The sequence below is a fragment of the Budorcas taxicolor genome, chromosome 19, assembly GCF_023091745.1.
Source record: "Budorcas taxicolor isolate Tak-1 chromosome 19, Takin1.1, whole genome shotgun sequence".
Taxonomy (NCBI): domain Eukaryota; kingdom Metazoa; phylum Chordata; class Mammalia; order Artiodactyla; family Bovidae; genus Budorcas; species Budorcas taxicolor.
The window spans coordinates 3,254,546-3,268,106 of NC_068928.1; the positions used below are offsets into that span (position 1 = coordinate 3,254,546).

Below are 13,561 nucleotides of genomic sequence, written 5' to 3' on the forward strand. Positions count from 1 at the left end.
CAGCTAGTGGGAAAGTGATAAAAATCATTTTCTCTTAAAAAGGAAGTTTTGTTATTGCACTGACTTTTACAACCTGATCTAGTAATTTAGAAAAATCATGTAGTAAAATCTGTAAAATTAAAATACAAAATTCTTGTTTGTAAACTTCAGTTGGCCAAGTCTCTCCAGAGTCCTTCATGATAGTGAAATGGATTGAATAGCTAAGTTGCTACCTTATTTACTTGCTGTGAGGGGGAAAATTCCAGAACACAGCTTTCATACTTTCACAGTAATTATATTCAAAAGATAAAAAGAAAGGCAGTACAGCTGTCTTCTTTCCTTTCTCTGTGCAATTTTCAGCTCTTATCCCACTCCTGAGTGCCATAATTGAAATAATACTAGTTTGGAGACCAGTTGAGGATTGCCCATAAATGTCACACAAAGTCAGAATTTTGGTAAAGATATTTCCAAATGGCATAGTAATGCACTGCAGCTGCCGTAGCCATGAACAGGTGCCAGATGGCACGGGGAAATGGAATGATGCCATCACTGTTGAAGAACACAACTCCCAGGCAAAGGATTAGACCCCACAGGCAAGTTTGTGAAGTCCATTAGTGTTGTCCATTGATGTTACCACCAAGGCTGGAGAAAACCCCATCATGGGATAGATAAAGAGCTCAACCACCTTATACCTGCCAAACTGAGTGACCAATGGTGATGCATCTTGTTCTTAGTGTTTTGTGCTCAAAGTTCACCAGGAAGTAATCATATCTGGGAACTGGGGAAGAATGTGAGTTTGGTTTACATCAGAAGGCTTTTCATGGCAGAGAAATACATAAATGGTTCCTCCAGCTGCCATGAGCTAGATAAACCAATGCATATGAGATGCCAGGGATCCAAGTTCATGGAGATTTACCCATGGAGTTTAAGATGCAATGAAGAAATAGATAACCATTCTATCACACATGTGAAAGCAATGCTCCACTGTCCTTAAGTTGCTCTTTTCCCATGACTTGATGTGAAATCTGTGGAAAAGATGAAGAAGGCACAGAGGCCCATTCTGTAAATCCAAGCTGTTATCTTTCCCAGAAGTCATCAGATAGCTGGTGAAGGAGGATACTGCCCACAATGGCCGGAGCAATGAAGAATGCATGTGTGTAACAGTCAGAAACATGTTTGTAACCTGTTGGCTTGTAGCGGCCTTTGGGTGAGCCCAGTGGTTCATGAATTGCTAGAATCAATTCTGGAACCTCATTGATCCTCCTCTCCTCCTCCGGGGCGAGGAGTTCCATTTCACCAGCACCAACGGCTGGGCAGGTGGTCCTCATGAGCTGGGGTTGCTCCAGAGGCTGCTGTGTGCCTCGGGGACCACTCAACGGTGCTGGGGCAGAGTGGGGTAGGCTGGGGAATCGAGACAGGGCCAGAGCTAGATGAGGCGCCCTACTCCAGTATTCTTGCCTGGAGAATCGTATGGACAGAGGAGCCTGGTGGACTACACTCAATAGGGTCACAAAGAGTTGTACATGACTGAAGAAAAGCTATGACAAATCTAAAGAGCATATTAAAAAGCAGAGACATTGCTTTGCTAACAAAGTTTTGTCTTGTCAAAGCTATGGTTTTTCAAGTAGTCATGTATGGATGTGAAAGTTGCACTGTAAAGAAAGCTGATCACTGAAGAATTGATGCTTTGAACTGTGGTGTTGGAGAAGATTCTTGAGAGTCCCTTGGACTGCAAGGAGATCCAACTAATCAATCCTAAAGGAAATCAGTCCTGAATATTCATTGGAAGGACTGATGCTGAAGCTGAATCTCCAATACTTTGGCCTCTTGGTGGAAATAACTGACTCACTGGAAAAGACCCTGATGTTGGGAAAGGTTGAAGGAAGAAGGAGTAGGAGATGACAGAGGATGAGATGGTTGGATGGCATTGATGGACATGAGTTTGAGCAAGCTTTGGTATGTGGTGATGGACATGAAAGTCCGGAGTGCTGCAGTCCATGGGGTCACAAAGAGTCAGTCATGACTCTGCAACTGAACTGAAGAAGTGACTTAGCACACACATGCATAGACCAAAATATCTCATGAACATAAATGCAAAAACTCTAAGCAACATATTAACAAGTCAAATCCAGCAATGTTCCAAAAGATTATTTACCACAACAAAGTGAGATTTATTCAAGTCATGCAAGGCTGGCTCAACATGAGAAAGTCAATTAATGTAATCCATCATATCAGACTAAGGAATAAAAATCAAGTAATTACAACAGATGCAGAACAAGTAGTTTAGAAAATTCTCCACCTTTTATGACAAAGAACTTTAAGCAGATTATGAATTGAAGGGGTTTTCTCAACCTGATAAAGAACATCTACATGAAAACCCTTGGCTACCATCATACTTAATGTTGAGAATTGATAAGTTTATTAATAAGATCTGAACAAGGCAGGGCTATCCACTCTCATCACTTCATTACTATACTGGAAGTTCTAGCAATGCAATGACACAAGAAAAGGAAATAAAAGTATACAAATTTAAGAGGAATAAATACAATTGCATTATTGCAAATACAATATGACTATTTCTTGTAAAAATCCAAAAAGAATTTTTGAAAACTGAGAAATTAGTTAAGTATTTATAGAAAGATTGCAGAATACAAGTTTAATATACAAAACTCAATCAGCAGCAACAAAGAAGTAGAATTAAATATTTAAGCCATCCAAAAAGATTTCTTATAAAGTCTAATGCCAGGGCTGCAAGGGAACTGGAACACTCACATGTCATTGTGATGTTGAAAATTTGTGCTGTCCTTTGGAAAATCAAGCTCTATGAAACCACTCATGCTCTTTGATCTGGTAATCCCACCCCTGGGAACTTGTCCTAGGAAGATAATTACGAAAAAGGAAAAAGCTATATGCATTAACGTTGGGACCTAACCTGAGCCATGACAGGCTCAACAGGCCACACTAGGCCTAAGCCTCAGGTTCTTGTAAGCATGAGTCAAAATTCTAGGAAGCCCCACCCTAGGAGAGTTCCAATGGTGCCAAACCAGATTAAAACCTGAGTCATGATTCTGGGGAACTACACCCTGGGAAAGTCCCCGATGGCGCCAAACCTGAGCCAATCCTGATAGGGATGCGGGGTTTGGAAATGACTCAGCCAATCATTACTCAAAAGCTGTACTAAGAACTGCTTGTATAAAAGCAGCTGTAAGTCAGAGCTCAGAGCTCTTTTGTCAAGACTCCACTGCTCTGGATGAGACTAGAGCCCTAGCTTGAGCTAGCAATAAACCCCTTTATGCTTTTGCATTGCTGTGGATGTCTTATTCTCTCAGTTTTGGGGACTCGGACACTGGGCACAACAATTAAAACATTCAAAACACAGAAAAATTGGGAGTTCCCTAAATGACCAATAATAGGAAAATAGTCAAATAAAATATGATCTACTGATGGATGGAATTTTATGTCATCATTTAAATGAATATGAAAGACTGTAATGCAAGGAGAGTATTTGCAATAATTTTTTAAAGAAGAAAAAAAATTAAAAAATAAAATGAAAGGCAAATAACATTTATATTAGTATCCTAAAAACTGAGATACTTTGGTGTAAATCTAAAAATATATGTCCAAGATCTATATGAGAAAATTATAAAATTGATGGAAGAACTAAAAGACCTGCATAAATAAGATGTTTTCCATGCAAAACCTCAATTTGTCAATGAATCAGTCCTTCCCAAATTAAACCAGAGATTCAATGTGAATCAAATAAAAATTTCACTAACTGACTTTGTGGATATTGATAAATTTATTCCAGAGTGTATACGTAGAGGCAAGGACAGAATAGTTGATACAATATTGGAGGAGAGAAGCAAAGTGGAAAGACTGGCACTATAAACCTTCAAGGCTTACTATAAAGGTGTAACTAACAATCAGTACAGTTTGTAGTAATCAGGACAATGTAATATTGGTGAAAGAATAAGCAAATAGACCTATGACATAGAGTAGAGAGCTCAGAAATAGATTCCCATAAGTATACTGTGAGAGACGCTCAGAGGGCCCAAACAAAACCTTGCATACTCCAGGGCCCAGAGACCCCACAGAGACTGAACCAGACCTGCCTTTGAATGTTTGAGTGTGTCATGGAGAGGCATGTGTCAGCAGTGGCCTGGCATGGGGACAGTGGCTCTGGCTGCAGAGGACCTGGGGCACACATTGTGTGGAATAAGCCCTCTTGGAGGAGGTTGCCATTAGCCCCACCATAGAGCTACTGAGCAGATGACCCACAAACTGCAGAACAGTTATAGCAAAGAAATTTTCGCACTGTTAAAAAAGTTATTGGACCCCAAACAGATTTACCAACCTGGAAATCTGGCAAAGGGAACACAGAATTTGACTTTGAAGGCCAGTGAGATTTGAACTTCTGCAGAACTTCCACAAGACTGGGGAAACAGATTCTTGGAGGCCAAAAACAAAACCTTGCATGCAGCAGGAAAAAGGAGCAGTGTCCCCACAAGAGACTGAACCAGATTTGCCTGTGAGTGTCCAGGAGTCTCCAGCAGAGGCAAGAGTTGACAGCAGCCTGCTGCAGGGTTGGAGTACTAAATACGACAGTGCACGCATAAGCCCTTGTGAAGGAGGTCTCTTACTGTGACTCCCCACACCATAGTTCGGCCTCAGGCCAAATAACAGGAAGAGAACACAGCACACTCATCAACAGAAAATTGGATTAAAGATTTACTGCCCATGGCCCTGCCCATGAGAATAAGACCCAGGACAAGAGACAGTCTCTTCCATCAAGAAGCTTCCACATGCCTCTTATCCTTATCCATCAGAAGGCAGATAGAAGGAATTAAAATCACAATTCCAGGAAACTAACCAAAATGATCACATGGACCACAGCCTTGTCTAACTCAATGAAACTATGAGTCATGCCTTATAGTGTCACCCAAGAAGGATGGGACATGGTGGAGAGTTCCTACAAAACATGGTCCACTGGAGGAGGGAATGGCAAACCACTTCAGTGTTCTTTTCTTAAGAACCCCATGAACAGTATGAAAAGGCAAAAAGATATGACATTGAAAGATGAAATCCTCCAAGTTGGAAGGTGACCAATAAGCTACTGGAGATGAGTGGAAAAATAACTCCAGAAACAATGAAAAGATGAAGCCAAAATGAAAACAAAACCTAAATATGGATGTGAATGGTGATGGGAGTAAAGATTGATGCTGTAAATAACAATATTGTATACTCCAACCTGGAATGTTAGGTCCATGAATCAAGGTAAATTGGAGGTGGTCAAACAGGAGATAGTAAGAGTGAACATTGGCCTTTTAGGAATCAGTGAAGTAAAATGAACCAGAATGGGCAAATTTAATTCAGATGACCACTATATCTGCTACTGTGGGCAAGAATCACATAGAAGAAATGGAGTAGCCCTCATAGTCAGCAAAAGAGTCCAAAATACAGTACTTGAGTGCAATCTCAAAAATGACAGAATGATCTCTGTTCGTTTCCAAGGAAAACCATTCAATATCACAGTAATCCAAGTCTATGCCTTAACCACTGAAGCCAAAGAAGCTGAAGTTGAATGGTTCTATGATGACCTAGAAGATCTTCTAGAACTAACATCTAAAAAAGATGTCCTTTTCCTCATAGGGGACTGGAATGCAAAAGTAGGAAGTCAAGAGTTAACCAGAGTAACAGGAAAGTTTGGCCTCAGAGTACAAAATGAAGCAGGACTAAAGCTATCAGAGTTTTCCCAAGAGAACATATTTGTCATAGCAAACACCTTCTTCCACCAATACAAGTGATAACTTTACACAAGGACATCACCAAATGATCAATACTGAAATCAGATTGATCATATTTTTTGCAGCCAAAGATTGACAAGCTCTACACAGTCAAGCAAAAACAAGACAGGAGCTGACTGTCAGTCAGATCCTGAACTCCTTATTCAAAAATTCAGACTTAATTGAAGAAAGTAGGGAAAACCACTAGACCACTCAGGTATGACCTAAATCAAATCCCTTATGATTGTACAGTAGAAGTGACAAATAGATTCAAAGGATTATCTCTGATAGACAGAGTCCCTGAAGAACTTTGAACACAGATTTTTGATGTTGTACAGGAGGCAGTGATCAAGACCATTTCCAAGAAAAAGAAATGGGAAAATGAAAAATGGTTGTCTGAGGAGGCCTTACAAACAGCTGAGAAGAGAAGAAAAGCTAAAGGCAAAGGAGAAAAGAAAAGATACACCCATTAGGGTGCAGAGTTCCCAAGTATAGCCAGGAGGGATAAGATAGCCTTCCTCAGTGATCAATGCAAAGAAATAAAGGAAAACAATAGAATGGGATAGACTAAAGGTCTCTTCAAGAAAATTAGAGATATCAAGGGAACATTTCATGCAATGATGGGCACAATGAAGGTACATACATAAATTGTACGTACCTAAAACAAGCAGAAGATATTAACAAGAGGTGGCAAGATGACACAGAACTTTGCAAAAAAATATCTTCATAATCCAGATAAGTGATCACTCACCTAGAACCAGACATTCTGGAACGCAAAATCCAGTGGTCCTTAGGAAACATCACTACAAACAAAGTTCATGGAGGTGATGGAATTCTAGTTGAGCTATTTCAAAACCTAAAAGATGATGCTGTGAAAGTGTTGTACTCAATATGTCAGCAAATTTGGGAAACTCAGCAATGGCCACAGGACTGGAAAAGGTCAGTTTTCATTCCAATCCCAAAGAAAGGCAATGGCAAAGAATTTTCAAACTATCACACAGCTGCACTGATCTCAATCACTAGCAAAGTAATGCTCAAAATTCTCCAAGTTAGGCCTCAACACTACGGGAATTGAGAACTTCCAGATGTTCAAAATGATTTAGCAAAGGCAGAAGAACCAGACATCAAATTGCCAACATCCTTTGGACCATAGGAAAGGCAAGAGAATTCAAGGAAAAAAAAAAATCTACTTCTGCTTTACTGACTATGCTAAAGCATTTGACTGTGTGGATCATAACTTACTGTGGAAAATTATTCAAGAAATGGGAATACCAGACCACCCTACCTGCCTCCTAAGAAATCTATATTCAGGTCCAGAAGCCACAGTTAGAATCGGACATGGATCAACAGACTTGTTCCAAATTGGGAAAGGACTATGTCAAGGCTGTATATTGTCATCCTGCTTATTTAACTTCTGTGTAGAATAAGTACATCACGTGAAATTCTGGGCTGAATGAAGCACAGCCTGGAATCAGAAATATCAATAATCTCAGATATGCAGATGACACCACCATTATGGCAGAAAATGAAGAGGAACTAAGGAGCCTCTTGATGAAAGTGAAAGAAGAGAGTGAAAAAGCTGGCTTAAAATTCAACATTAAAAAACCTAAGATTGTGGCATCAGTCCCATTTCTACATGCAAATAGATGGTGGAACAATGGAAACACTGACAGAGTTCATTTTCTTGGGCTCAAAAATCACTGCAGGTTGTGACTGCTGCCATAAAATTAAAACACACTTGCTCCTTGGAAGAAAAGCTATGACCAACCTAGACAGCATGTTAAAAAGTGCATGTTAAACATTTCTTTACTGACAAACTTCCATACAGACAAGGATATCTTTTTTTTTTTTTTTCCATTTCTCATGTATGAATGTGAGACCATAGAGAAAGGAAGTTGAGCACTTTAGAATTGGTATTTTTGAACTATGGTGTTGGAGAGGATTCTTGGAGTCCTTTGGACTGCAAGGAGATCAAGCCAGTCAATCCTAAAGGAAATTGGTCTTGAATATTCACTGGAAGGACTGAGGCTGAAGCTGAAGCTCCAATACTTTGGCCACATAAGGAGAACTGACTCATTGGAAAAGACCCTGATGCTGGGAAAAATTGAAGGCAGGAAGAGGTGTATGACAGAGGATGAGATGGTTGGATGGCATCACTGACTCAATGGATGTAATTTTGAGCAAGCTCCAGGTGTTGGTGATGCATAGGGAAGCCTGGCATGCTGCATTTTATGGGGTTCCAAAGAGTTTCACATAACCGAGTAACTGAATTGAACTAAATTGAAATGTACTCACTTCATCTTTGACAATGGAGCAAAGTTATACATTTGAGCAAAGTTAGTCTTTTCAATAAATGGTGCTGGCTCAAGTAACTAGATATCTCTATACAAATAAATAAAGGAAAATGATACATAGTCATTATATTCTTAACAAAAATTACTCAAATTAGATTATGAACATAATATAAAATACAAGTATAAAAATCCTAGTAGATAAACTAGAGTAAATTCCTATGACCTTTCCTATGATTATGACTGTTCAGATGCAATACCAAAGCACAGTCTATGAAAGAAATAACTGATAAGCATACTTCATTAAAACTGAAAACTTTTATTCTGCAGAAAACGCTATGGAGAGAATAAGATAAGCCACAGGGTGGGAGAAAAAAATTACAAAAGATATATCAGATGAAGATTGTTACTGGATACAAAGTACACAAACATTCAACAATAAGGAAACAGATGAGCTGATTTAAAGATGTACAAAACATCTGAGTAGATATCTCATCAAAGAAGATAGGCAGATGGTAAATAAGCATATGAAAATATGTTTTATTTCATTTCATTATGGAAAAGGAAAATAAAACAATATTGAGTATCACACACCTATTAGAATGGCCAAAATTCAAATCTTTGACAATGCTGAATAATGGTGAGGATGTGGAAATCCCATTTATTCCAGATGAGAATGTAAAACTGTAGAGCTCCTTTGGAAGACAGACTGCCAGTTTCTTACAAAGAGAAACACACTCGTACTGTAGAAGAGAATCCAATAACTGTGCTCAAATATATGAAAAATTTATGTCAACACAAAACCTGCACATAGATATTTATAGCAGCTTCATTTACAATTGTCAAAACTTGGAAACAACTAAGATATAATTGGAGAAGACACTGGTAACCCATTCCAGTACTCTTGCCTAGAAAAATCCCATGGATGGAGGAGCCTGGTAGGCTGCAGTCCTTGGGGAAGTGAAGAGTTGGACACCACTAAGCGACTTCACTTTCACTTTTCACTTTCATGCATTGGAGAAGGAAATGGCAACCCACTCCAGTGTTCTTGCCTCGAGAATCCCAGGGATGGTGGAGCCTGGTGGGCTGCCGTCTATGGGTTCGCAGAGTCGGACACGACTGAAACAGCTTAGCAGCAGCAGCAAGGTATAATAGGTTGCTTTAATAGGAGAATGGATAGATTGATTGTGGTACATCCAGGCAATGGAATATTATTCAGTGCTCTCTATAAATGCCCTACCAAGCCATGATAATATAGAGAGGAAACTTAAATACATATTATTAAAAGAAGCCAATCAGAAAAGTTATGTACTGTGAGTCCAACCAAATGACAATTTGGAAGAGGTAAACCTACGGAGACAATAAAAAGATCAGGTGTTTCCAATAGTTGCTAGGAAGTGGAGAGGGATGTGTTATCAGAATACAGAGTCAGTAAGAATGTTCTGTATGACACTACAATGGTCATTATATATGTGTGCAAAATCATAGAATATATAACACAAAGAGTTAATCATAATGCAAATTATCAACTTTGGGTAACAATGTAAGCTTACTGATTGTAACAAATATATCTCTATAGTGTGGGATATTGATAGGAAGGAGTCTTGCTGGTGGACTTCTCAGGATATATGAAAACTCTCAATTTATTTTGTTTAATTTAACTGCAAACCTAAAATTCCACTTAGTATAGATTGTATATGGGCTTCCCAGGTGACAATTAGTGGTAAAGAACCTGCACGCAAACATAAGAGACGCAGGTTCTATCCCTGGGTTGAGAATATCCCTTGGGGGAGGGCATGGCAACTCATTCCAGTATTTATGTCTAGAGAATCCCATGGGCAGAGGAGCCTGGCAGGCTGTAGCCCATAGGTTTGCAAAGAGTCTGACATGACTGAAGTGATTTAGCTTGCACATATGTGTGTGTGTGTGCATGCGTGTGTGTGTGTGTATGCCTGTTAAATTGGAGAAGCCAAGATAAATAACTAAAAGGGTTTAAGGTAAAAAAAAAAAAAAAAGAAAGAAAAGAAAAATACCAAGGCATGAATACACTCACGTATACTCACACATTGAATATTGACTTCTGATGTCCCTTAGGAGTACATGCATGCTTGCTCAGTCTCAGTTGTTTGACTCTTTGCAACGTTATGAACTGTAGCCTGCCTGGCCTCTCTGTCCAAGGGATTCTCCAGGCAAGAATACAGGAGTCAGTTGCCATTTCATCTTCCAAGAGATCTTCCTGATCCAGTGATTGAACCTGTGTCTTCTACATTGGCAGGCAGATTGTTTACCACTGAGACACATGGGAAGCTGCTCCCTTAAGAAAAGAGCAATTTAAATAAAGCTGAGAAATGTAGCCTATGCTGCACAAGAATGGTTTTATGTATTGGCTTGTTAACTTTGAAATATGTCTCTTTACCCCTTAGCCCAAGGTATAAAATCTATAGACTTGGGTAATGCCTTCACTTGAGATTTGTTTACAGGTTCTGCATATGAGCCTTTGTCACTCTACTTAGGTTCCGTCAGCCATAAATTTTCCAATCAGAAAATCCTCTTCATTTCTGAATATGAAACTACTGCAAGGCAAGCTATGGGCAGTTTGAGATTTGTTATTCAATTTTCTCAAGACCAAAAAATGTGCTGTAGCACTTAGACTTCAGCCATGTTTTAGCAATCTACAGTTTCTCCCTTTGAGGGCTGACAGCTTCAGTGAGAGAAAATAGTATTTTGAAAGCTGTGGGAATTCAATCATCAACAATGCTCTCACGGGCTCTCTTCCAATGTATTGGGTCTGAGTAAAGGAAATGTTACTTTTGGAAGTTTGCATTGCTATTGAGCCAAAGAAAAATCAGAAACAAAAATTAAAAATCAAACACACCATATTTTTATAATCTACCTGTGTTCCATCTTAGCCATCATGCATTTTCTTATTTGTACATTTGTTTACTTCATTGTCAGATGCAAGACTCTGTGTGTGTATATCATAAATGTTGAGATATTTTAATGTTAGAAGTTACTAAACACAAAATATAAATATAACTAGATCACTCATTTCCTTCTTTTATTTTCAGAAGGTACACAAAGCAGATTAAAAAAAAAATCTTCTTCATGCATAAACAGATGTGAGAACAAATATGGGATTTTTCTATTGAGACAGGAAGTAACAGAGTTTCTATCATATCAGTTCAGTTCAGTTCAGTCACGCCGTTGTGGCTGACTCCCTATGGTCCCATTGTCTGCAGTTTACCAAGCCTCCTTGTCCATCACCAATTCCCAGAGCTTTCTCAAACTCATATCTATCAAGTTGGGGATGCCATCGAACCATCCCATCCTTTGTTGTTCCCTTCTCCTAATACTGTCAAACTTTCCCAGCATCAGGGTCTTTTTCCATGAGTCAGTTCTTCCCATCTTTGGTGGCCAAAGTATTGGAGTTACAGCTTCAGCATCAGTCCTTCCAATGAATACTCAGGACTGATTTCCTTTAGGATGGACTGGTTGGATCTCCTTGCCGTCCAAGGGACTCTCAAGAGTCTTCTCCAATGCCACAGATCAAAAGCATCAGTTCTGCACTCAGCTTTCTTTATAGCCCAATTCTCACATCCGTGCATGACTACTGGGAAAACCACAGCTTTGACTAGATGGAATTTTGTTGGCAACGTCTCTGCTTTTTTAATATACTGTCTAGGATGGTCAAAACTTTTATTCGCCCCCCACTCTCTCCCCCTGCTAAATAAAATCTATCACTGCAGTGATTTTGGAACCCTCCCCAAAATAAAGTATGTCACTGTTTCATCAAATTTTCTAATGATTAAGGATGTGAAAGTGAAAGTCACTCAGTTGTGTCCGACTCTTTGTGACCCCATGGTCTACACAGTCCATGGAATTCTCCAGGCCAAAATACTAAAATAGGTCGCCTTTCCCTTCTCTAGGGAATCTTCTCAACCCAGGGACCGAACCCAGGTCTCCCACATTGCAGGTCAAAGCCACAAGGGAAGCTCAATGATTAAGGATACTAAGCAATTTTTCATGTGGCTATTTCCCATTTGCCTGTCTTTTTCAGAAGAAAGTTTGCCCTGACCTTCTCCCATTTTAACAGTTTTTTTTTTTTTTCCTGTTAAATGAGTTCTTTGTATATTTAGTGCAATAATGTCTTATGAGAAATACTGTTTGGAAGTATTTTCACTGATTCGGTAGGTTATCATTGATTTTTTTTTTTTTAATAGTTTCCTTAGCTATGCAGAAATCTCTTTTTAGTTTAGAATTGTTTCACTTGTTTATTTATTTTTTTCTTTTCTTCCCCTTTCTCGAGGAGACAAATTCTAAAATATCACTAAGACAGATATCAAAGAGCGTACTGTACTTACTCCAGTTTTATTTTTCTTACTTAGGATTGCTTTGGCTATTTGGGTTCTTTGTGTCTCCATACAACTTTAAGAATTTTTATTCTAGTTCTGTGAAAATTGTCACTGGTAATTTGATACAAATTGCACTGGCTCTGTAGATTGTCTTGGGTAGTACAGTAATTAGGGCAGTATTGATTCTTCTAATGCAAGGACATGGTATATTTTGCAGTTGTTTGTGTCATCTTTAATTTCTGTCATCAGCATCTTAAACTTTTTGGAGTAGAAGTAATCTTAGGAACATCTACTGTTAGCTATCTTATTCTTTTTCAGTGAGGTGGTAAATAGGATGGTTTCCTTAATTTCTCTTTATCTTTCATTACTAGTGTATATAAGTGAAACAGATTTCTTGTATTAATTTTGTACTGTGCAATACTAGCAAATTCACTGTTGAATTCTATTAATTTTCTGGTAGCATCTTTAGGATTTTCTATCTATAGTATCATGTCATCTGTAAACAGTGACAGTTTTACTCCTCTTTTCTAATTTGAATTCTTTTGTTTATTTTTCTCCTGTGATTATCACATTTAGGACTTCTGAAACTATGCTTTCAGCATTTCATCACTGAATGTGATATTAGCTGAAGGTGTGTCATATATGTCCTTTATTATATTGATGTATGTTCCCACTATGCCCAATTTCTGAAGTTCTTTTTTTTTTTTTTTTATCATAAATGATTGTTGGATTTTGTCAAAAGTTTTTCTAGATCTATTGGATTATCATAAGTTTTTTATTTTATTTAGATGATGTGAACTCTCACAATGATTGATTTGTGGATATTGAAAAATCCTTGCATCCCTGGGATAAATCTCACTTTATAATGTTACTTGGCCTTTTAAATGTATTGTTTGATTCAGTTTGCCAGTGTGTTGTTGAGGATTTTTGTCTCTATGTTCATAATTGGTGCATGCATTCTCAGTTGCTCAATTGTGTCCAACCGTTTGTGACCCCATGGACTGTAGCCCATCAGGCTCCTCTGTCCAAGGGATTTTTTTAGCAAGAATACTGGGGCCAGTTACCATTTCCTTCTCCAGGGGGTCTTCCCAGCAAAGGAACTGAACCCATGGCTCTTGCCTCTCCTGCATTACAGGCAAATTCTTCACCACTGAGC

The 13,561-nt window shown here is 38.7% G+C and overlaps 1 pseudogene; it reads right to left on the bottom strand.

Annotated features, from left to right (window-relative positions):
• Positions 1 to 413: 413 nt before the first annotated feature.
• Positions 414 to 1,307, bottom strand: LOC128064739 (monocyte to macrophage differentiation factor-like; annotated as a pseudogene).
• Positions 1,308 to 13,561: the final 12,254 nt, after the last annotated feature.